The sequence below is a fragment of the Symphalangus syndactylus genome, chromosome 17 (genome assembly GCF_028878055.3).
Source record: "Symphalangus syndactylus isolate Jambi chromosome 17, NHGRI_mSymSyn1-v2.1_pri, whole genome shotgun sequence".
In the NCBI taxonomy this organism is placed as follows: Eukaryota; Metazoa; Chordata; class Mammalia; order Primates; family Hylobatidae; genus Symphalangus; species Symphalangus syndactylus.
Window position 1 is genome coordinate 80,836,319 of NC_072439.2, and position 25,795 is coordinate 80,862,113.

Below are 25,795 nucleotides of genomic sequence, written 5' to 3' on the forward strand. Positions count from 1 at the left end.
AACCGATGCTGGAGTACTTGTATCTCAGACTTCTAATCACTGCTCCTACGCTTTTCCAGTATTACAACAAAAGCCCAGTAGGGGGAGAAAAACGCACAGTACCGAACCCTTATCAGTAGTAATCTCAAAAGTCAACAGATTGATTTACTCTCAAGCAAACAGACTTCTAAGGTACGCAGCACCAAGACACCACCTTGAATCAAATCTATAGCCTATGTGACATTTCTGAAGTCTCTGTTGGCATTACGCGAAAAATCCCCCACGTCTTCTGAATAGTTGGAATTGAATCCTACAAGCTCGTTCGAATCAGAATTCGATTTAAAAAAAAAATGAGGGCATAGCAAAAGGTCTCCACGAAGTGAGTCAAAGGACTGCAGAGGGCTGTGACAGTGCATTCCGCCTTCGGGATGGTATACAACTTAAACCATGTCGGCAGAAGAACGCAGAGCAACGCTTGGTAAAAATCATTCTTTCTATTATAGCATCCATAACCACGCTGGTTAGCCACTGACAGCGGCGGTTAGCCACCGCGCCTCCTCTCACCTCCTAACTAATCTCGTTTCCTCTATGGGTGTAGAAGTGAAATAACCCACTTGTTCCCAATATTCCTTTCTATATCTCTACCCCAGCTCGCCTGCTGCTCACAGAAACAAATATACTACATGTACGCTGTCCTAGGATGACACAACACCCTCTCTACTGCAGAAGACGGATCATTAAACAAACGTCAGAAGAGCAGCCCCAACTGTACATAAACTTCGGGCGGAAAAGCAAGACGCAGGCGCAGTAGCACATATTGTTACCCTATTTGCCCACTCCCTGCTCCTCCTCGCCTCAATTTCACTTCCGCTTCTTTGCGCATCTGCTTCCGGGGGATTGTAGGCTCTGCCCCTCCTCAGCTCTTACCCTCCTCTGCCGGAGGAGGGGGGGAGCCGAGGGGGTGGGGAAGAGTTCGTTGTTTGTTTACACGATGTGAGCGGAAAAAGAGACCAATAAAGTTTATTCTGGAAACAAAAGGAAAAAAAAACAGGGGCGACGGAGAAAGGAGTCGGGGGCGGGGGCGTGTGGCGGGGGCTAGCGAGGAGAGGGAGCGAGAAGGAGAAAGCGGCAGTTCCGGTGCCGCCGCTGCGGCCGCTGAGGTCTCGGGTTGCTGCTGCCGCAGCCGCTGGGACTGGGGCTGGGTCCGCCGGCGAGGCAGGGCTCGGGCCCGGCCGGGCAGCTCCGGAGCGGCGGGGGAGAGGGGCCGGGAGGCGGGTGCCGTGCCGCCCGCTCTCCTCTCCCTCGGCGCCGCCGCCGCCGCCCGCGGGGCTGGGACCCGATGCGGTTAGAGCCGCGGAGCCTGGAAGAGCCCCGAGCGTGAGTAGAGCGCGGACTGGCTGGGAGCGGGTGCGGTGGGAATGGGGACCGGGTGGGTGCCGGAGACTCCGGGCGCGCCCGCCGTGTTGGGCGGGGGCTACGGGCTGGTCGTCTCCCAGCGTCGGCCCGCGGCGGAGTTCGCCTGCGATCGCCGCTCCCTCTCCCTCGCCTGCCTCTGGCCTCTCCCAGCTGCAGAGGCAAGGGCTCGCCGCTCGCTCTCCTTTCTCTCTGGCTGCCGCCTCGCTCTTCCTTTCCTTCTACTCCCAGATTTGGGGACGGGGCGGCTGGAGGTTGAGGAAGTGCGCCCAGGGCCGCCGCCCCGGCCGCGGTGGCTCCATCTCCCGCGCCCTGCACGCCCACCCAGCCCGCGGGTGGAGGGGCTGCCGCGAGCACCGCGGCGCAAGGGACCCGGGCGCGGAACCGCGAGCTTTTCCTGAGGGGCTGTCACGCCCGAGGACTCCGGCCCCGCCAGCCTGGCGGCCCTGCGTTTGCCTCTCACTGGGTTTAAATCGCCCGGCAGGGGTATGGAAGGAACACCGCTCCCCTCACCCCCGCCAGCTCCCCTCCCACCCTTCCTTTCGAGGTTGTTTTTTCCTTTTAGCTGAGACAAACGCTTAGATCTTTCATTCATAGACCTGAGACACTGACTCATGTGACTTGTGTCTTTACTAAGTGTATTATGTGATGCCTGTACCATGGCTCCTAAGTGGCTCGGAAAGGTAGGGTAGGGCCCAGGATTGGGCTATGTAAACACCAGACGTTCAGCCGGCGTGTTTTTGACCTCGGCTTGAGGGGTTTATTTTAGGATGCTAAAGGAATAGTGATGGTGGCCAACCATGTTACCAGACTTGGGAATCGAAAGCTATTTTTTAATGTCAGTAATTGAGGCCGTTTACATAGTTAAATAAAGGGTAAAGGGAGCGCAACAAGAGGGGCTTTCTAGAAAACAGTCTGCATATTCTTTAATGAATTAGAGTTGTGATTTCATCTTGGTGAAGCTTCCTCATTCCAGCACTGCGCCTTTGTGCACATGCAGGACCTGGGTTTTCGGAACGATGTTTTGAATCATAGTTTATGTGGCCGGGGAGAACCCCTTAGAATACTTGGGTAGGTAAATTCCAGGTTATCTCAGGGGATCATTTCTACTGCGACTTTTGAACTGCTGAGGGCAATATTGGTCATATGTTATCCTGCTTAGAAATTGAATTTTTCTGAGTATTTGCTTACATTGCACCGTACAACATTTATGTGCTGGATTGCGTGTTTTAAGAAAACTTCTGGAAAATGCTCAAAAATACCGTGTTGCTAAGTTAGTTTGGATAAATCGAAACACTTTGCTCTCAAAGCAACTACAGTCTTAACAATTTAACGTGTCTATGTATTCAGGTTTTTTTTTTTTTTTTTTTTTTTGCTTTTAACTGAATCACTGAAGTCCGATTGACAGCATAGATCTCCATCTAAACATCACATGTTCTGGAAAATTTTAATTATCAGATTAACTGTTCTGCAGTGTCATCAGCCAAAATTATCTGAAGAGGACTGTGTGTGTTTGCGTGTGTGTGTGTGTGTGTGTGTGTGTGTGTGTGTGTGTTGGTATTTTGCTTAAGTTTTTTCATCTCACATTTTGGGACAAAATAAAAACTTAATAGCTTTTTTCAAAAGTTTCTTGTGCTTTTTCAAAATAGAGTACTTTCATATTAAAATCACAAAATGGGTGATTGAAAAAAATGATAGCATATCGTAATAATAGCATCATGGGGGAAATAACAGTAAAGGAATATTAATATTGTATGATTGTGCGTATAAAGTTTTAAAGACATTCCTGTCAGTTTTAAATAATTAAAAATGAAACACCTATAAATATAGAAGAGTGTTTTTATTTATCTAAGGTTAAAAAAATTTTTAACAATTTTTTTTTTTTTTTTTTGAGACGGAGTCTGGCTGTGTTGCCCAGGCTGGAGTGCAGTGGTACGATCTCGGCTCACTGCAAGCTCCGCCTCCCAGGTTCCCGCCATTCCCCTGCCTCAGCCTCCTGAGTAGCTGGGACTACAGGCGCCCGCCACCACGCCCGGCTAATTTTTTGTATTTTTAGTAGAGACGGGGTTTCACCGTGTTAGCCAGGATGGGCTCGATCTCCTGACCTGTGATCCGCCCGCCTCGGCCTCCCAAGGTGCTGGGATTACAGGCGTGAGCCACTGCGCCCGGCAAGAGATGTCACCAAATACAAATACTGTACTTAAACTGAAAAATGGCTTCGTGGAAGTGTGAATTGTCATGGGCCTTGATATATTTAAAAGGGAGACTGTAAAAGTGCAGTGGTTTTGCTTGCTTTGTGCGTGGAACAGCCTTTCTGGTGGCAGAGCTTCCTTCCTGTCAGGATAAGGTCCTCTCCATCCCAAATCAGTATCCCCTTAAAAAACAAAACAAAAAACCTAAACTTATAAATAATACGTAACATAAAGTAGATGGTAATAACTTTTTCTCTAGACCAGTTTACTTTGTGTGCCGCTTCCTGTAAGTGCCCTTTACTGAATAAAGATTTTTAAACAGTTACGATTACCATTTAAAGGGCACTTGCTCTGTTGATCTGTTTGTTTGAAGAGAGGTAACTTAATCCCATTTGATCTCTTGAGCAGCTACAGTAGCATTAAAAGGATCAGTTCTCTGTTTTATTATTTTGTATCTTGAATTCCAAGATAGGGGTGATTCTTTAAATGAAGTGTGTTTCTTAAGCATTATAAAATATTTCATCTCCAGTGAAAGTATTTACAATCTTAAAAATTATTCAGCTTTTAGAAGTATGTCTTAGAATATCATGGTTTACATTTTATTAGCATAGTACAGTTATCAAATAGTTTTTCTTAAGTATTACTTACGTTGAGCTATATTAACAGTGCCATAGACAGAGTGGTATTACTGTCCCTAAGAAATGGTATTCTAATCTGCAGTCAGTTGGCAGGTGACAGACTCGTTGAGAAAACCAACATTTTCCGACTCCTTTCACTGTATCATGCTGCGTCTAATCTCCAGCCTGTTTTTTAATAGAACTGAAGAAATTAGGGCCCAAGAAGGCTTAATTACCGAAGGTCTCCATTTCCCATATTTGTAGTAATATCTTTATTTAATTTCCTTTACATAAACAGTGGTTTTCACCCTGGCTACACATTAGAATAATCTAGGGAGCTTTTAAAAAAGTACTCTGGTCTCATCCCCAGAGATTCTGATTTAATTGGTCTGAGATGGATCCCAGTTATCTGTGTTTTGTTTGTTTGTTTTGAAGTTCACCAGGAAATGCTAATAGAAAAGAATGTAGAGCCCTGGCTGTCAAGGACCTGTGTGATTTGGTCCTTGCTTCTTTCTCTAGGTTTATTTCTCCTCCCTACTCCTGCAGCTCCCTTGGTCTTTCCATACTCTCCTGTGCAAATACAGTTTGTACTTCCTGAGACATTTGAACACTCCATTCTCCTCCTTTAACTAGTTGACTCCTACTCATCTTTCACGTCACCTCCTTTGAAAAGTCCAGCCTGAGTTAGGTATCCCTGCTTCCTGTTCCCATAGCATCTTGTACTCCCACTGTCATAGCATTAACCTCACTGCATTGTAATTGCCTGTTTCTTTGTCCATATCCTCTACCAGGCTGTAAATTCCATGAGTATAGGGACTCCTGTCTTATATACTGTACAGTTGTATTCTTACTGCCAAGCACAGTAGCCTGTACATTACAGCACTTGACTGAACAAATAAATATAGTAGAGACAGACTTCTTTAAAACATGTAGTGATTCATAAGCACCAGTTTTTATTCTTGCCAATTTCATTTAATATTTTTGGTCACTAAAAATGTACAACCCTGAAATTGCCACACATATGAATTTCATTTGGGGACAGTTGAGATGTTATAAATTGTATAGAATGGCATTCCACCTCAGACATATACACACGCAAAAAATGAAGATTATTATCATATATAGTACTGCACTGGAAATCAAGAGACTTGAATTCTTACCCCTGTTTCACCACAAACATTTGGGCATGTTTCAATCTCTTTGGGTGTCATGTATAACATAGAGGGATTGTACTAGGTGCTCTACGTGGTTCTCAGTGATCTAGCCTTAAAATTCTGTGAGTATCAACAGTATTGGCTTTGGAATCTGAGGCACCATGGTTCAAAACCTAGTTCTTAAACTTACTGGCAGGATTACTTGGGTCAGATTTTCTTATCTGTAATGGGGATGATTACTATTCAATAGAGTTGTTGAGTTAGATGAGATAATATAGATCCAAGACAGTTCTTGCCCTGGATCAGGTGCTTAATAAATGTTCATTTCCTTTCTCCTTAGGAAGTGTTAGATCTCATGAGTGGACTTATCTGAGATAACAGAAGGACACAGTTTATGTAATAAATCCTATTTTCCACTTTGCTGACTGTTAGCACTGCAGGTGTGATTAGGGACCAAAAAACACTGTGACATTTGGTTTCAGTCTCTCAGAACACCATTCCACTGTCAAACACCCAGGTGTTAGTCAACCTGCTTGGGAAATAATTATGCCTGGAAGTTTCAACCAAGAGAGGATAGCAAGTGCCAAGCTATTCATACATATATAATAATATGCGGGAGGGTAAAGTCTAAACTGATGAACTTACTGTCTCCAAAGATAAGTAAAATCAGACTTCATCATTCTAAAAAAAGGAAACAAATTAAAATTAAGGATGATTTATAAAAGAAAATCCAAAGATTTTGGTGAAATCTCTGTTCACCAAACCTTAAAATTCAGGAACCATTATTTAGTAATTTTTAGGTGATATAAGAAATATAGGCAAAATTGGTCTTCTGGTCAGGACTAATTCCAGAAGATAGGCACAAATAATGTTTTCAATGTCAGATTAGCAGTTACAGATATCAGCAGACTGAAGTTGTTGATATGTTTCTCTACTTGGGAATTATATTTTAAAATTTAATATTGTGTTATATATATCACCTTTATTTATTTGGTAATATTGAAAGTAAACTTACACAGAATGTAATACAGGTTGGACATCCCTAATCTGAAAATCTGAAATTTTATATGCTCCAAAATCTGAAACTTCTTGAGTGCCAACGTATGGCCGTAAGTGGAGAATTCTATACCTGACACCTTTGCTTTCTGGTGGTCCAAGGTACACAAACTTTGTTTCATGCATACAATTATTTAAAATATTGTATTAAATTACCTTCAGCCTGTGTGTATAAGGTGTATGTGAAACATAAATGAATTTCGTGTTTAGACTTGGGTCCCCAATATATCACATTATGTGTATGCAAATATTCCAAAATCTGAAATCTGAAATATTTCTGGTCTCCAGCGTTTCAGATAAGGGGTACTTGAAACATAGCTCTGCAGAAGTTTCTTGTTACCAGTCTTATTTTTGTGTAAGTCAAATTTGCTTGCCTGAGTTTTCCTTTAAGTTTATGTGAGAGTGAATTTTGTAAGTAACTTATTTGGAAGAAATACTTATTAAAAATTAAAAACTGTGGATAGGGGAAACTGAAGTGTTAGTATATAAAAGAGAAATATGAGGCAATATATAGTTAAAGTCTGAGGATTCAGCTCCAAGGCTAGAGATTTCCATCATTCAAAAAGATTATTCAGCTATTGGATATACTGCTAATATTTTATCACTGTATACCTTATTCACATTTAATTTTTAGTATATGAATCAATTGATCCTGGTTAAGGACTTTTTAGATGTTCTTTCTTTCCCTCTCTACCTATACAGTTTAGGGAGTTTTAAGTTAAACTATTCCAATAAAAAGTTTGTAATAAAAGTGGTGGCTTAGAGCTATCTTTTTCTTCAAATAGTTCTTAAAGTGAAGCTGTTTCTCGTATGTATTAGAGAGCTCTGGTTTAGATTCCTAAAACAGGGGTCCCCTGGCCAGCAGACCCAGTACCTGTCCCTGGCCTGTTAGGAACTGGGCTGCACAGCTGGAGGTGATAGGAACCGGGCTGCACAGCTGGAGGTGAGCATTGGGGCCAGCATTACCGCATGAGCTCTGCCTCTTTGTCCTCTGAGCAGCAGCGGCACTAGATTCTCATAGAAGTACCAACCCTATTGTGAACTGCACATGCAAGGGATCTAGGTTGCCTGCTCCTAATGAGAATCTAATGCCTGATGATCTGAGGTGGAACAGTTTCATCCCCAAACCATCACCCCCACACTTCCCTAATCCGTGGAAAAATTGTTTTCCACGAAACTGCTCCCTGGTGCCAAAAAAGTTGGGGACCACTGGCCTAAGAGACTAAATTCCCCTTTGGACTGCTACTTTGTATATGTATATGGTGGGGGGCAGATTGTAACACATTTTTGTGTCTTTTTCTATATTGATACAATAGGAATTGTAATGTGTTGCTTGCTAAGTAACATAATTAATGAGATAATTTAAATAATCACAAGTTGCATAAAACTAGGAAAAAATGTATATGTACTAATTATTATTTTAAATTTATATTTAACAGAAGCATAATGTTTCATATTTGGCCTGACAATGTACTCATTTCTTAAGTATCACTTTGGTAGTTAGCTTGATAATTTAAATTGTACTCATTTATAAGAGGTTGTGTTTTAGCAACTTTTGTATATTATTGCAATTGTTACAAAGGGGTCTGTATAATGGCCAGCATTGCCATTTGAAATAAATGAGAGATTTTTAAAAATCTGTAAGAATTCTTTTTTTTTTCTTTCTCTTTTGAGACGGAGTCGTGCTCTGTCACCCAGGCTGGAGTCCAGTGGCGTGATCTCGGCTCACTGCAGGCTCCACCTCCCGGGTTCACGCCATTCTCCTGCCTCAGCCTCCTGAGTAGCTGGGACTACAGGCGCCTGCCACCAGGCCCGGCTAATTTTTTTGTATTTTTAGTAGAGGCGGGGTTTCACCGTGTTAGCCAGGATGGTCTCGATCTCCTGACCTCGTGATCCACCTGCCTCGGCCTCCCAAAATGCTGGGATTACAGGCGTGAGCCACCGTGCCCGGCCAAAAATCTGTAAGATTCTTACAGACTATGCTTGTCAGGTACACTTTGGATTTTAAGTATTTGTGTAGTAGAAGCCAAGGAAATCAGTGTTGTGATGTGAAAAAAAAAAGCTGTATAGGGATAGAATCATTTTGCTCTAATCATAACTCTCCTAACTCACCAGGAGTTAGCAAGGTTCAGTGGACAAATATGTCTTGTAAGTACAACAAAAATATAAGGCACTATTATGAAGAGGATTTTAGGCATATGTTTTTGAACAGGAGGAGACCATGTTGTGTTCATTGTTGTATCCTCAGCACATAGTGTAGTGTCCAAATGTAGGTGATCAGTAAGCACTGATCTCTGTGACATAGAATCATATTTAGAAATAAAAATACTTTCATATATTTCTGCCAGGAGCCATACACTTTTTCTGAAAAGCAGGTAAATTGCTGTGTGCTGGTCTTAGTTGATCATTTATTGAGCACAGATTTGGCCCTTTGTAATCGTGGGTTTTGCCTCCATGGGTTCCACTTACCACTGATTGAAAATATTAGGAAAAGGATAGTTATTTCTGTACTAAACATATACAGATTTTTTTTGATCATTATTCCCTAAACAAAACAGTAGAACAACTATTTACATAACACTTACATTGTATTAGGTATTATAAGGAATCTAGAGATGATTTAAAATATACAGGAGTAGGTTATATGCATCTACTACCCCATTTTATATAAGGGACGTGAACATCTATGGATTTTGGTATCCACAGGGGTCCTAGACCCAATCTCCAATTTTCCATAGATACCAAGGGATAACGGTATATAAGAAACACTTTTGTATAAGTTATTAACTAGTTGCCTATTTCTATTGATATTTGGAGACATTTTGGCAAAGATTGTTAGGTTACAGAGAGGCTGTGTGCTGTGGTGAAAAAAACTTCGATCACAAATCAGAAAACACGGTTTCTCCATTCATCTATTAACTAGCTGTTTGGCCTAAGATCTTGGCCTTTCAGAGCTTGTTTCTTCACCTGCAAAATTTCTAAGGTTCTTTACAACTCCCAAATGCTGAGATTCCTAGTATGTTAAAGCCTGTTTTTCATTTCAGGGAAGAGTAAATCACTCCCTAGAGGGAAGATAGTCTTGCACAGTTTGTTGTATTTTCAGAAGCTAAGATCATTTTGTCTGCCTGTTTATAAATTTGCGCGTATTTTAAAGGCCCTTGTGTGAAATTCTGTGGCAGAGAAAAGCTGCCATTGGAAAAGAATGGAGTGGAAGGATTTTTCCCCCCTTTTTTGAAACTGTTAGTGACTTTGGAGAATAAATTGCTACAGGTGTGGTCAAAATTTTGGTTGCTGGCACTGGGAGCAATTAAATGACTGCCAGACATTGAGAGTAGGTCATCTACTGCATACCAGTTGCCAGGGTTATAAAGGCCAGCAGACTTGTCACAGCACCCTTAATAGGCACTGGCCATCATCCTTACTTGTTAAAGACTTCTAGGAAACTATGTTCCATATTTCCCTTGGTAACTCATCCCTCTAGGTGGTTTTCAGAAAATGTGTCCTAATCTTAGAAACATAAATCTGTAGGCATGGTAAGCCTCTTTTTTCTAGGTCTATCCTCAGTTGTGCAGATAAGTATGTGGAAAGATGACAGAAATCATTGTCTTTGATCAGAAAGCAGTGATGTTTATGCTATTGATTTATTTTTTCTGTTAATATTCAAATTACCTTCAACTTTTGAATATTTTTTAACCAGCACACTGCTCAGGTAATGAGATATTATTTAGAGTTATTTTGAAGATGTACTCATTTTTCAACAAGCCAAGCATATTTCTGCAGCTTGTTTTTCTTTGAGAGTTCTTGCTTTTCCAAGTTCTTTTTCATGATGGACTTATGGCGGGTCTAGACCTGAAAGTACTATTATATTTCAAAACAACTGACTGCCTTTAGCCCCACAGTGACTGAACTGTATTTTTTTCTTAGGAGGTTAACGTCTTTGGCAAGCTAAACATCCTTGGAATTTTTTGCTAAGTCAGCCACTATTTCGTGAATATAGATTTATGGAGTATGTCATCCAATTCAAAGCAGCATTAATGGGAAAATTTGTGGAAAAAATATTGAAATTAGACACTAATTATAAACTCCAATCTGAAATGAAACCATACATGACAGCAGGGAAAGGAAAGAATTACATTTTGGAACCTTAACTTTTATACGTATACATGTCAATGCATAGTAATGTCATTTTAAAGTTACATGCCTTATGAAGCTTTTCTTAAAATCTAATGGCTACTATTATTTGCAGTTGAGACCATGATAGGCAGCGTCTTATTGTATTTATGAAAGTGATATTTGTATTCTTTTTTCTAACTATATACCAGTTGTAAAAGTTGAACATGACTTTTTCAAAGCAGTTTCTATACTTGATAATAACAGTAGTAGTAAAACTCAGAACAGTTTAAAATATTAGTAATTGTACAGTGTAGAGACTTTTCTTCACTAGAAATGACCAGCTTTCAGATTTCTTAGTGATAGTATGAGCCTCCAGATTTCTTCAAAATCATTTTGAGTAAATCTACCAGTGTATAACTGCTAAAGCACAGCTAAATGTATCATGCTATGGTCTTTTTTGTTTGTTTGTTTGGTATAAATATCAGACATATATGTTTGTTTACTCTAAAACTAATTTTTTTACCAATCAAAATTGAGGCACGTAATCTGACAATGGGACGGGATATTTGCAGTCAGGATAGTCTTAGAAAGTCCACAAAATATGGTCAGTGTACTTAGACTTCTTTAATTTTCCTTGCCTTTTCCTAAATATATCTCATAATGGTTAAGAGCATGTTCTCTGGAAGCAGACTATCGAGATTACTAGTTTTGTAACTTTGGGCAAGTTATTTAACCTGTTGAATATTCTCCAGGTAATACGTATTTCTTCATTTGTAAATGAGGGGTAATAACTACCTACATCACAGTGTTGTAATGAGGATTAAATAAATAATACTTGAAAGCATTTAGTAAAGTGTGTTGTACATAGTAAGTACTCAGTAAGTATCTGTGAACTCCTTGAGAGTAAGAACCATGTTACATTCATCCATTTATTTGGGGGCTTTAACATTATGAAGTGAATTGAATTCTGTCCCTTCCAAGAATTTACTAGTGGATCTGATTTCTGGATAGTGGACAATAAGGTTGCCTTCAAACAAGTTTAGAGTAGTTCTTTACAATACTCCTTGCTTTTTAGTTGTTAAAACTTTTAAAATTGCATTCTAGCTCTAGGAATCTGAATGCTATTTCATACCTAATCCTAAGGGAAGTTAGCATATGGATATTTAGTTTAATAGGAATGAGGAATTAATGGACAGAAGATATTAAGTAAATGAATGTACATTTTTCACATCTAGTCTATGCTTCCTGTGGATTGATTTTCCCTGTCCATTCCTGGAATCTTCGAATTCCCAGCACTTATCTTAATAGCACTCTACCATTGAAGCAGTTTTGTTTTGTGCTGCTAGATACTTCCTTTCCCTGTCTTGTCTTTCTTTCCCCTGTCTTTTTTCATGCACTAAAGACAAGAGTTGTGTCGTATTGTCTCATAGTTCTTATATTACAGGGCTTTTAAAGAAATCTCACGTCCTGTTTTCAAGCTGTTTGTATCTTGTTTGTCCATTCTACTTGCTATGAAGTCTTTATTGAATATAATATTTGACTTTTGTATATCACTCTGTTACCTAGGACATTCAATGGACATGTCTTTACAAGTCATTTATGTAAAAATAAGGAAAGCAACCATGTGTTTTAATTATTTCCATCAGTTCAATCTCTAAGTCATTGCCTTTAATTACCAAATAGCTATGTGGTGCCACTGATACAAGTTTCTGTGGTATCGTCTACCTCGTTTTAGTACTGTTGTTACTACTTTATGTAAATGAGACTATTCACTCATATTTAAGTTTGTGGAAAATGTATATATGTTTATGTTTTCTTCTTGCATTTTAGCAGTTGGCTAGACTGCTCTTGATGGTCATGCAGGGTAACTTATTTTTCTAAAGTTGATGATTTCATGGTCTGTATTTCTCGTATACCAGGATAATAGTAAAATCTACACGCTTTAAAAAAGTACATATGTTGAGCCGGGCGCGGTGGCTCAAGCCTGTAATCCCAGCACTTTGGGAGGCCGAGGCGGGCGGATCACGAGGTCAGGAGATCGAGACCATCCTGGCTAACACGGTGCAACCCCGTCTCTACTAAAAACACAAAAAATTAGCCGGGTGTGTTGGCGGGCGCCTGTATTCCCAGCTACTCGGGAGGCTGAGGCAGGAGAATGGCGTGAACCCAGGAGGTGGAGGTTGCGGTGAGCCGAGATCGCACCACTGCACTCCAGCCTGGCGGACAGAGAAAGACTCCGTCTCAAAAAAAAAAAAAAAAGTACATATGTTGTTGTTAACATATATGGAGGTTTCTTCAGAAATTATCTGCGATTTTTGTTGTAATTGTTTTCATTGTTGTGTGCTTTTAAAGAATGATTTTTATTAAGCATGCTTCCAAGCTTTTTTGTACATGAAAAACTGCATATAATTTTGTCTCTTTTAGGGGGTGATATGTACAATGAAAAAATAACATGACATTGGATTGCCTTGGTGCTGACCAAGAGTTTGTTTCCATAGCATGGGATTATGATTAATTTAGGCATTGGAGTTAAGAATTTATTACTTATTTTTAAATGACATCACGAAGAGTTATAGTTGAAACCGGTAGAAGAAGTTTTCTTGGTTTTTCTGTATGTACACATAAATGTGTATATTTTGAATTCCCATAAACCCAAACTTTAATAAATCTGAGTAGGGGGAACATTATGGACTTTGTATATGTTGCCTCCGTTAATCCTCACAATAACACTTTGATACACTTGTAATCACTTCATTTCCATGATTAGGAAAATGAAGTCCCACATCTAATTAGTACAGTGGAATCTCACCTTATTTATTTTACATGAAATCAACTGTACCTACTCAGTCAAACATAAAAACGTGACAAAAATAATACAGTCGTGTGTAGCTTTACAGTGGCAATATGTTGTAAGAAATGCATCATTAGATGATTTCATCATTGTGCAAACACCACAGAGTGTACTGACACAAACATAGATGGTATAGCTTACTAAACACCTATGCTATCTGGAACAGCCTGTTACTCCTGGGCTACAAACCTGTATGGTATATTACTATACTGAATACCATAGGCAGATGTAACACAGCGGTATTTTTATATATAAATATATCTAAATGACATAGACGAGGTACAGTAAAATACAGTGTAAAAAATTTAAAAAACGGTATGCATGTATAAAGCACTTACCGTAAGTGAAGCTTGCAGGACTAGAAGTTACTCTGGGTGAGTTGGTGAGTGAGTGGTGAGTGAATGTGAAGGCCCAGGACATTACTACACACTACTGTAGACTTGATGAACACTGCACCTTTAGGCTACACTAGATTTTTTAAAAAGTAAAGTAATTGCGCTACAATGTTATGACAGCTATGATGTCACTAAATGATGAGAGTTTTTCAGCTCCATTAATCTTACGGGACCACTGTTGTATATGTAGTCCACAGTTGACCAGAACATTGTTATGTAGCACATAGCTAATGTAAATATTGCAAATCACATCTCACTACTGAGCTTTTGCTTCAAAGTAGACACTTAAAGATAAGAATTTGCCATCCCTTCAGTTGGTCTCAGTGCCTAGGTCTAGGTATGTACATTTTGCTGTGTTGAGTGTGATTCTGTTATTCAGACATGTAACGTTCATACAACACGGCCTCTAATACCCAGCCTGTAGTGCCCAACCAAAGAAACAGCAGTTTGATCCTGTGCTGGAAGAGAAACTGCTGTTTGGGCTTGCTGAGCAATTGTATTGGTCTCCAATGTGGCCTGCAGATATGGCAACAAGAAACTGTCATGTATTCTCTTTGATATACACACGTATGCACCCCACATGTAAACCTACACCCTTTTTAATTCTAAGTGTATTTTATATATTGCATATATTTATTGTTTTAGATTGCTGTAGGTGCATTGTATCTTTGTACAAAACACAATTTTGTACAGTGTGGTATGCAAAAACCACATACATTGTACTCTATGGATGACTTGAGATTTTCAAGAAAAATGTCAATTCTGTACAATCACAGACTATGTTTGTTTGCACGTGCTCCTTTCTAGAACATGGCACCCCAGAAATATCTCTTTCAGTTACTAGCTATTTAGTACCAACTTTTCAGGCTCACAAAACAGTAGTTTGTTCAATGTTACATAGTTAGTAGGCAAATTACTATTACGGTTCTGATCTAGAATTATAAGCAAATGTCCCATTTCATTGCATCAGACCTTCCCTTCTTCCTCGGTATAAGACAGATCAAGTCTTCTTGGCTCAGTAGCAATGTCTTCTGTCCAGGTAGCAAGAATGGCATAGGAGGCTCAGGGTACACTTCTCATTACAAGGCCTTAAGGGAAGTGCTGCTTCTCCACACAGAGCAGATAGGACAAAAATTGGGTGTTTGCACAAAGGGAGTGATTATTCCATAAGGAGGTGAAAGTAACGCATAGATTTGTCACCTTATTTACAGTTTCTGTCTTCTTGTCTCTAGGCAAAGAGGGTAACAGAAACCTGCTTAGTGTTTTTATAAAGTAAATTCTGCCTAGTATCATTGAATTTCCTTTAGCAAATCCATAGACATGCAACAGAACAGATAGGAGAAAGAAATATAAATAACAGGAAGTGCTGGGCGTGGTGGCTTACGCCTGTAATCCCAGCACTTTGGGAGGCCGAGGCGGGCAGATCACTTGAGGTCAGGAGTTCAAGACCACCCTGGCCAACATGGCAAAACCCTGGCTCTACCAGAAATAAAAAACATTAGCTGGGCGTGGTGGTGCGTGCCTGTAATCCCAACTATCAGGATGCTTAGGCAGGAGAATCGCTTAAACCCAGGAGTTGGAAGTTGCAGTGAGCTGAGATCACGCCACTCCACTCCAGCCTGGGTGACAGAATGAGACTCTGTCTCAAAAAGTAATAATAATAAAGAAATAACAGAAAGTCCAGTGGTCACAGGACCAGATGTTGTGAGATGGTTGTAATTCCAAATGTTCCATTTCCATATTGTTCTAATATGACTCAAGTAATTCATCTGGGGAATTAAACAGATTTTTCAAAAGTGCCTTCAGAATTTGGGCTGAGAAAACATCACTATATGTATATTTATATTTAAAAAAAAGTAGCTGAGTGATTAAACATTATTTCCTGTTTATTCAGTGTACCCTATAATTGACAGTGTGGTAGACCCTGGGTATATAATGGTAAACAACACAAACATACTCTGTGATTGTACGGTCAACGTTTTCCTTGAAAAATCTCTTTAATTACTCATAAAGTACAATGTATATAGTTTTTATATATCACCTTGTACAGAAATATACATTTTATCTCTGTATAAAACATATACAGAAATCTAAAACATGATGAAGTTATATATGCAATACATGTATTTAAAACTGAATTTATGTGTATACGTAGACACGTATCAAAGAGAATACACATGCACAGATGATAGTTTGTTGTGGCCATATTAAGCCATCTTTGCATTTTAAGGATAATTTCTACTTGTAGAAATTATCTACAAGTAGATAAACACATTATCTAAACACATGTTGTAGAGTCACACTCTGCCACACCCATCTAATTTGTCATATTTTTGGTAGAGACAGGGTTTTGCCATGTTGCCCAGGCTGGTCTTGAACTCCTGGGCTTAGGCAATCTGCATACCTCAGTCTCCCAAAGTGTTGGGATTACATGCCTAAGTTAGACATAATATCATACCCGGCCTGGTATGATAGGATTTCATTCCTAGGAAAACCAAGAGTCAACTGAGAAATTGTTAGAATGAATAAGAATTACAGAGTAAATAGATGTAAGGCAAATATTTAAAAATCAATAGTTCTTCTTTATGATAGCAGTAATTGTTTAGAAAACAGAAAAAAAATATTTAGAACAGTAACAGAAAATATAGAATTATATATGAGCCCATGTGAAGAAACCTAAAAATCTACTGGGATGTTGGAGGGTACAGGGAAAGGAATATCATGTTCCTGAATGGGAAGTCCAGCAATTACAGATACCCATTTTCCTCATTAAATTACAGGTTTAGCCTAATTCTCTACTTTAAAAAAAAAAAAAAAAGTGAGAAATTAGCAAGGTAATTTTTAATTTTGTCTGAGAAACTATAAACATAAAAGTAAGGTATCTTTTGAGTGGGAAATGAAGGACAGAGAGCTAACCCTGTAGCTTATTAGCTATCAAAATATACAATACAATTAGAGTAAATGAAAGAGTTGAATACTGGCATACGCATTGATAGTAAAGTTGGTAAAAGGGAATAGAGATCCCAGAAACATTCTAAATATGATAAAGAAGTAATCAGAAATTAGGAGAAAAAGGAAGACTTAGTAAATGTTTTTGAGAGTATTAAATACTTAGGAAAATAGACATTTGAATCTTTATTTCATCTTACATACCAAAATAAAGTCTAGGTAAGTTGAAGAGTTAATTGGAAAAGAGTAAATATTCTTATGCCTAGTGTCATTTTAAAAAGACATTTATGTGAATGGGGAAATACTTTCCAAAGCTTCAAGAATTGTAAGTACTCAGAAGGGGGAACAATCATTCGTTCGACTCTCAAATAAAAGATTGGGGCATGGCGATGTGCCCCTGTAGTCCAAGCTACTCAGGAGACTGAGGCAGGAAGACTGCTTGACCCGAGGAGTTCAAATGCAGCCTGCTAGCGAGACTCCCTATCTTTAAAAAAAAAAAAGAAAGAAAGAAAGAAAAAATCTCTTTCTCTCACCTCCTTTCCCCTCAACCTCCATACAAGTGAACAAATTAAAAGATGTGCAGACCAGGATTAGAGTTCTGCAAAAATTGAATAGATGTTTGTCTTTAAATTTTTACTACAAGTACTTTCAAAAGCACCATGACCCATATGGATGAATGAGCAAAGAGTTTGAGAAGTTAGGCTCATTTACTAAAGAGGAAATGCAGGTACAAGCATAGGGGACATGTTTTTCCCTCACAGGTAATTGAAGAAGTGAAATTTTAAGATGTAGTGATTTTTTTTTTTTTTTTTTTTTTTTTTTTTTACTTTTTGAGTTAGCAAAAGTATTTTTCTAATGATGTTTTTGTTGGTGAGGGTGCCATCAAATGTGCTTGTCCATTTATTTCCATTGACAGTCTGAATTGGTTTAACCCTTTCGGAAAGCACATGAGCAATTTGCATGCCTTTAAAATCAACATACCGTTTGACCCAATAATTCTTTTTGCAGCGTTAGATATAATAATTTACAACAGCTTATGTATTTAACGACTAAACTGTTTTACATCTCCCATGGAAATAGGTTGTCATAGAAAATGTTTATGAAGAGTTTACAATAATTTGCAGAAATGTTTTTGTGGTGAAAAAAGATACAAAATTATGTATGCTGTATGAGTACAAGTATACAAAACTATAATAGAAAACAAAGAAATAAACCAAAAATATCCAGACAAAAAAGGTGTAAGAGAATACATAAAAGATGCTAATATGGTGTCTTAGGTACGTTTTCTTTTGGTTTCATCATTCATCTGTGCACCGCTATGTTTCTGATACTTACAGAGCACAATCCCAGGCCCATAATAGACATTTCAGTCAGTGCTTAAGTGAATAAATTTCTATAATAAACATGGGATTCATTTACATTGAAAGAAATATGAATACAATTTCCATCCAAGTTAAGAAAAGGAAAAATGTGGGAAGCACTCTAGAAAGGAAACTGATTAATACCTTACAATTAGATTTTGTTTTCAGAATGTTTTCACATCTCTATTTTATGCGACCCTTTTCTTTTCTAATTTAATAACATCATTACTTACCTAAGTTAGAAATTTGTGCTAACCGGCTGGGCGCGGTGACTCATGCCTGTAATCCCAGCACTTTGGGAGGCCAAGGCGGGTGGATAACCTGAGGTCAGGAGTTCAAGACCAGCCTGACCAACATGGCAAAACCCCGTCTCTACTAAAAAATATAAAATTAGCCAGGCATGGTGGCGCAGACCTGTAATTCCAGCTACTCAGAAGGCTGAGGTAGAAGAATCACTTGAACCTGGGAGGCGGAGGTAGCAGTGAGCCAAGATCGCGCCATTGTACTCCAGCCTGGGCAACAAGAGCGAAACTCCGTCTCAAAAAAAAAAAAAGGGAAATTTCTGCTAACCTTGATTCTTTCCCTTCTGACCTGCCAAATCCAACTGATTACCAAATCTTGGGTATTCTTTCTTAGAAATGTCTCTGGATTTTAGCCCCATCTTTTCTCATAATCACTGCCTTAGTTTATTCCTTTCCCATTTCACTTTACTGTCCCTACCTGTCCTTCTACTTTTCTACTCTCGTCTTTTACTTTCCACACTGCTGCAAAAATTATCAGGTAAATAGCAGAATTTTGTTTGTGTGCTATTATAAATAGGCTGTATGGAAGAGATTGGGGGGAGATTAACACTGCTTTCACACTGCTATTAAGATAATCACCCTAAAATACAAAATTGATCTGCTTAATAAAGCTTAGTAATTCCTTATGACCTACATTGATGCTTCTCAAACTTGGGTTGTATAAGATCACCCAGGAGACTTGATAATGTGCAAATTATCCAGACCCTAGAAATTCTGTTCAGTGGATCCATAGTACTAGGAACCTGAATTTTATTTTAATTTTATTTTTTTGAAACAGTCTCACTGTGACACCCAGGCTGGAGTGCAGTGGCTGATCATAACTCACTGCAGCCTTGAACTCCTGGGCTCAAGTAGTCCTCCCACCTCCACCTCCCAAAGCCTTAAGATTGCAGGCATGAGCCACTGTGTCAAGCCTGGAACCTGAATTTTAATAAGGCTTCCCTCTCATGATCCTTACGCATATGATCCCAGGACAACATGTTGAAGAACAGACCTTGGGATAGCATGCAGTCTCATTAATTTACTGTAATTCTCACAATTTGTCATCAGCCTTCTTTTCTGTGCTCATTTTCTACATTTTTTTCTCACAGACACCTTACAGTCTAGTCACTCTGAACTGCTACACGCTCACCTAGGTCGTTGTGGACTCCTGTTCTTGTGCTTATGCTGTTCTGTGGTTCACAGCCTTTTTTGCTATGACTTCTCCTACCCAGTAACAAGTTGATCTTGGTACACTATCTTCAGTTTATATGTAATCTGAGTAAAGGATTCCCAGACTCACTCTCTTAGACAAAGTCTATCTGTCCCTGTTCTGTATTTCCATAGCCTCTATTACAACACACATATACTAAATTACTCTTCTTTTCATACCTTCCTCACTAGACCATGAACCTCTTGAGGTCAGGGATGCCATATTTTAGATCTTTTATTTATCTTACAGTAAAAGCCTGGCACAAAATAATTGCACGCTAAATATTTGTCAAATCATTAACAATCCAATAAAGAAGGCAAGGAGTAATTAGTCCCATTTTCAGTGAGGAAAATGATGTCTTGAGAAATTGAGTATTTGCTTACAATTACCCAGCTTATAAGTGTAGGCTCAAGACTTACACATAAGAAATCTGGCTGCTTTTCTGGTTTTGGTCTTTACAGAAAAGATAGAGAATAACTGTAAAATTACCACTTCCATTTTTACCCATATGGCTCACATGTTCATTTAAATTACCCCCTCCATTTTCTACCCATAAAGCTCACATATTAGTTTACGTTTTATCATGTTTTGGGTAAAGGTGTTTTAATAAACTTTTACATCATATTCACACTTTATAAAAATAAAATAATGCCTATTCCTCTAGGGTACAAACAGATTGCTGGATATTAAGCCATTTGTCTCTCACTTTCACATCTAACCTTCTTTACTCTGCTTTGTAATGCTTATTTATTTCTCTTGCAGAAAGCATGTTATAGTGCCTTATGGGATGTCTACAAATACTTGTTTAATCAAATTGAGCTGATATTTATGTAGGAAACATTTTATTCTGCAACAATTAAGGCAAACATATATGTGTAAGTATTCACATGGGTTTCCACTGTAGTTTTGAAAGCTCCGTTTCCAAAATTTAGATGTGTTTAGCCTTACTGTAGACTTCACTCTTAAGGTGTTGATGGAAATCAACGACCAGCTGCAAAATTCAGATCCAGTATGCCATAGGATACATGTAGCCACGGTTTACACCAAATGTTAGCAATGAAATATTTAGTAGCAACTGTTCTTTTAAAAGAAACATTTTAGATAATTAGAGTCGTCTTGTAATATCTTATACCCAGCTGTCAGTTTTTTACTTTTTCTGCCAATATTTCTGGAACTGAAACCAAGAAAATGGAAATTAGGGCACCACACTTTGAAATACATTAAACACTTGAAAAACTGTTATATCTTATAGGATTTCCAAAAAGAGTTCTTCAGTGCCTCAGATGATTTTTATAAAAAGCAATTATCTACAATAACTCTCCCCAGTATTAAGCTGAAATATATACATACTTTAGTAAATAATAGGAGCATTTGAGAAATGGAAGAATTGCCTCTTAATAGCTACTGGACTTGAAGATTATTAAATTTGAGCATTCTAATTCCATTTTTGAAAGTTTCTGATACTGTTGCTTAATTTTGTTACCATGTTTAATCAGCATCTCCCTAGCCTTTCATTCATTTCTTTAGCTTTTGTTACTAGCTTTCTACTTTTAAGATACTCATATCTTCATTTTCTACCACATCAACTTTCAATAATAATCCTGATTCCTCACTATGTTAGACAGTGATAATAGTGTCCCATTCTTCCTTTCAAGTCTTTCCCAGCCTTCCACAAAATGTTATGTATAATTACTTTTTATATTGTCAAGTACTGATAACATTTGCATTCTGTTCTATAACCATATTTAAATCCTCTTACGTTTTAGCTATAGATACATTTTAATAGTTGAACCTAGTAGTATTTACATTAATATTATGTAAAAATGTTTCACTTTACAACCAAGTAGAGTGCTATGGTTGGATTTCTTTCTCTGAATCTGTGTCCAACATCATGAACTACACAATGAATATTCTTTGCGTTCAGATCATATGGTTTATCTTTTCATATATTCCACATACTGCTCAAAATTGTGCTCTTTTGCTTCATTTTTAGCATGGTGTTATACATTTTTTGTTGTCTCCTAAAGTTTCCAATTCCTTTTCTTTTTTCTGTTGTGAAAACAATAGAAACAGCATTCCACGTGCCATTAGTGCTGCTGGACTCCTCAGTTCTTCAACTGTTGCTTCAAACCTGTTGTATTGTTTTTCCTGAACACTTTTTACTCTGGAATTCAGATTTCATCTTCAAGTTTGGGCATATTACTTTCTATAATTAAAATTTGTCTCAGGACTGCTTTTTCTTAATGATTTGCTTATGTTATTTGACCACTGGTTCAGTTCCACCATTTCTAGCATGTGGTCTTTTCCTCTTTCTTGACCTCCGTCTTTGGTTGGCTGAAGTAATTAATCGATTAAGTGCCTTAGAATTGGTTCAGGGGAAGTAAAACTTTGGAAAACTAATTGTCTGAAAATGCTTTTATTTTTTCTTTACACATAGTTTGCTGAGTATAGAATTCCTCATCAAATTATTTTCCAGCATTTTAATTACTGCATTGTTTTTTACTTGTTGTTGGTGAGAATAGCATTGCCAGTCAGATAATTTTTCTTTTGCAGATTACTTGTTTTTCCATCTCTGAAAGCTTTTAAGCTTTTATCTGTATCTTTTATTGTCTAGTATAGTTTTTTACATTTATTCTACTCACTGGTCCCTTTTAATCTAAACATGTAAGTCTCTCCAGCTCCCATATGTTTTTCTTTTGTATCTTTAATTCCCTTTCTTCCATTTTTCTCTTACTTCAGACTTGTGCAAGAAGGAAGTATTAAGTTGTTGAACCTCTTTGATTTATTGTATATCTTTTTCACCCTTGTTTCATTATGTCTATCTTTTTGCTCTATGTTCTAGCATTTTTTTAAATTTTGCAAATATAGGTGAAATGTTACATCCTTATGATTTTATTTTTATATTGTGTTTGTTATTCTATTAAGATTCATTTCAATACAAGGTATAAATTGGAAACCCACTCTTTTTTCCCAAATTTCTAGCCATTTCCAGGTGGTCTCTTCCCTATTGATTTGAAATGATACCTTTATCATGTAACACATTCTGTGTCTATTTTTTTAATTTCTGTGATTTTTTTTTTTTTTGTCTGGCTCTTCATGAGCCATATCTTACCATTGTGATTATTGTAGTTTCTTAACTTTTTTTTCCAGAGAAGAGAAAGTTTGGTTAAACTTTTGAGACATTTATTTACTTTCCCACATCAACAATCATGGACTATCATGTTATGTTTATGAGTGGCTGAGTCATATCTCCTGAGGAAAACATAGCACCATTGAGTGCTATGACATCCTATAGAGAACTTCAGTTTTTGGTCATACTCTTTTTTTTTTAAATTTTATTATTATTATACTTTAAGTTTTAGGGTACATGTGCACAACGTGCAGGTTTGTTACATATGTATACATGTGCCATGTTGGTGTGCTGCACCCATTAACTCGTCATTTAGCATTAGGTATATCTCCTAATGCTATCCTTCCCCCCTCACCCCACCCCACAACAGGCCCCAGTGTGTGATGTTCCCCTCCTGTGTCCATGTGTTTTTATTGTTCAATTCCCGCCTATTAGTGAGAACATGCGGTGTTTGATTTTTTGTCCTTGCTATAGTTTGCTGAGAATGATGGTTTCCAGTTTCATCCATGTCCCTACAAAGGACATGAACTCATCCTTTTTTATGGCTGCATAGTATTCCATGGTGTATAGGTGTCACATTTTCTTAATCCAGTCTATCGTTTTTGGACATTTGGGTTGGTTCCAAGTCTTTGCTATTGAGAATAGTGCCACAATAAACATACGTGTGCATGTGTCTTTATAGCAGCATGATTTATAATCCTTTGGGTATATACCCAGTAATGGGATGGCTGGGTCAAATGGTATTTCTAGTTCTAGATCCCTGAGGAATCACCACACTGACTTCCACAATGGTTGAACTAGTTTACAGTCCCACCAACAGTGTAAAAGTGTTCCTATTTCTCCACATCCTCTCCAGCACCTGTTGTTTCCTGACTTTTTAATGATGGCCATTCTAACTGATGTGAGATGATATCTCATTGTGGTTTTGATTCGCATTTCTCTGATGGCCAGTGATGATGAGCATTTCTTCATGTGTTTTTTGGCTGCATAAATGTCTTCTTTTGAGAAGTGTCTGTTCATATCCTTTGCCCACTTTTTGATGGGGTTGTTTGTTTTTTTCTTGTAAATTTGTTTGAGTTCATTGTAGATTCTGGATATTAGCCCTTTGTCAGATGAGTAGGTTGCAAAAATTTTCTCCCATTCTGTAGGTTGCCTGTTCACTCTGATCGTAGTTTCTTTTGCTGTGCAGAACCTCTTTAGTTTGATTAGATCCCATTCATCAATTTTGGCTTTTGTTGCCATTGCTTTTGGTGTTTTAGACATGAAGTCCTTGCCCATGCCTATGTCCTGAATGGTATTGCCTAGGTTTTCTTCTACGGTTTTTATGGTTTTAGGTCTAACATGTAAGTCTTTAATCCATCTTGAATGAATTTTTGTATAAGGTGTAAGGAAGGGATCCAGTTTCAGCTTTCTACATATGGCTAGCCAGTTTTCCCAGCACCATTTATTAAATAGCGAATCCTTTCCCCATTGCTTGTTTTTGTCAGGTTTGTCAAACATCAGATAGTTGTAGATATGCAGCATTATTTCTGAGAGCTCTGTTCTGTTCCATTGGTCTATATATCTGTTTTGGTACCAGTACCATGCTGTTTTGGTTATTGTAGCCTTGTAGTATAGTTTGAAATCAGGTAGCGTGATGCCTCCAGCTTTGTTCTTTTGGCTTAGGATTGACTTGGCGATGCGGGCTCTTTTTTGGTTCCATATGAACTTTAAAGTAGTATTTTCCAATTCTGTGAAGAAAGTCATTGGTAGCTTGATGGGGATGGCATTGAATCTATAAATTACCTTGGGCAGTATGGCCATTTTCACAATATTGATTCTTCCTACCCATGAGCATGGAATGTTCTTCCATTTGTTTGTATCCTCTTTTATTTCATTGAGCAGTGGTTTGTAGTTCTCCTTGAAGAGGTCCTTCACATCCCTTGTAAGTTGGATTCCTAGGTATTTTATTCTCTTTGAAGCAATTGTGAATGGGAGTTCACTCATGATTTGGCTCTCTGTTTGTCTGTTATTGGTGTATAAGAATGCTTGTGATTTTTGTACATATATCCTGAGACTTTGCTGAAGTTGCTTATCAGCTTGAGGAGATTTTGGGCTGAGACAGTGGGGTTTTCTAGATATACAATCATGTCATCTGCAAACAGGGACAATTTGACTTCCTCTTTTCCTAATTGAATACCCTTTATTTCCTTCTCCTGCCTGATTGCCCTGGCCAGAACTTCCAACACTATGTTGAATAGGAGTGGTGAGAGAGGGCATCCCTGTCTTGTGCCAGTTTTCAAAGGGAATGCTTCCAGTTTTTGCCCATTCAGTATGATATTGGCTGTGGGTTTGTCATAGATAGCTCTTATTATTTTGAGATATGTCCTATCAATACCTAATTTATTGAGCTTTTAGCATGACGGTTGTTGAATTTTGTCAAAGCCCTTCTCTGCATCTATTGAGATAATCATGTGGTTTTTGTCTTTGGTTCTGTTTATATGTTGGATTACATTTATTGATTTGCATATGTTGAAGCAGCCTTGCATCCCAGGGATGAAGCCCACTTGATCATGGTGGATAAGCTTTTTGATGTGCTGCTGGATTCAGTTTGCCAGTATTTTATTGAGGATTTTTGCATCGATGTTCATCAAGGATATTGGTCTAAAATTCTCTTTTTTGGCTGTGTCTCTGCCAGGCTTTGGTGTCAGGATGATGCTGGCCTCATAAAATGAGTTAGGGAGGATTCCCTCTTTTTCTATTGATTGGAATAGTTTCAGAAGGAATGGTACCAGCTCCTCTTTGTATCTCTGGTAGAATTCGGCTGTGAATCCATCTGGTCCTAGACTTTTTTTGGTTGGTAAGCTATTGATTATTGCCTCAATTTCAGAGCCTGTTATTGGTGTATTCAGAGATTCAACTTCTTCTTAGTTTAGTCTTGGGAGGATGTATGTGTCGAGGAATTTATCCATTTCTTCTAGATTTTCTAGTTTATTTGCGTAGAGGTGTTTATAGTATTCTGTGATGGTAGTTTGTATTTCTGTGGGATCGGTGGTGATGTCCCCTTTATCATTTTTTATTGCATCTATTTGATTCTTCTCTCTTTTCTTCT

General features: G+C 38.3%; 1 protein-coding gene across 3 annotated transcripts in view; it reads left to right on the top strand.

Moving 5' to 3' along the window:
- Positions 1-1,219: 1,219 nt before the first annotated feature.
- Positions 1,220-25,795, top strand: part of PIK3CA (phosphatidylinositol-4,5-bisphosphate 3-kinase catalytic subunit alpha) — a 95,894-nt gene continuing 71,318 nt past the window's right edge. For 2 of the 3 annotated variants that reach the window (XM_063621743.1, XM_063621745.1), the window contains exon 1: positions 1,220-1,356. The gene's annotated coding sequence lies outside the window, so the exon portion shown is untranslated. Of the gene's footprint in view, positions 1,357-20,336; positions 20,450-25,795 lie in introns of all 3 variants that reach the window. The other variant, XM_063621744.1, reaches the window with a different exon arrangement.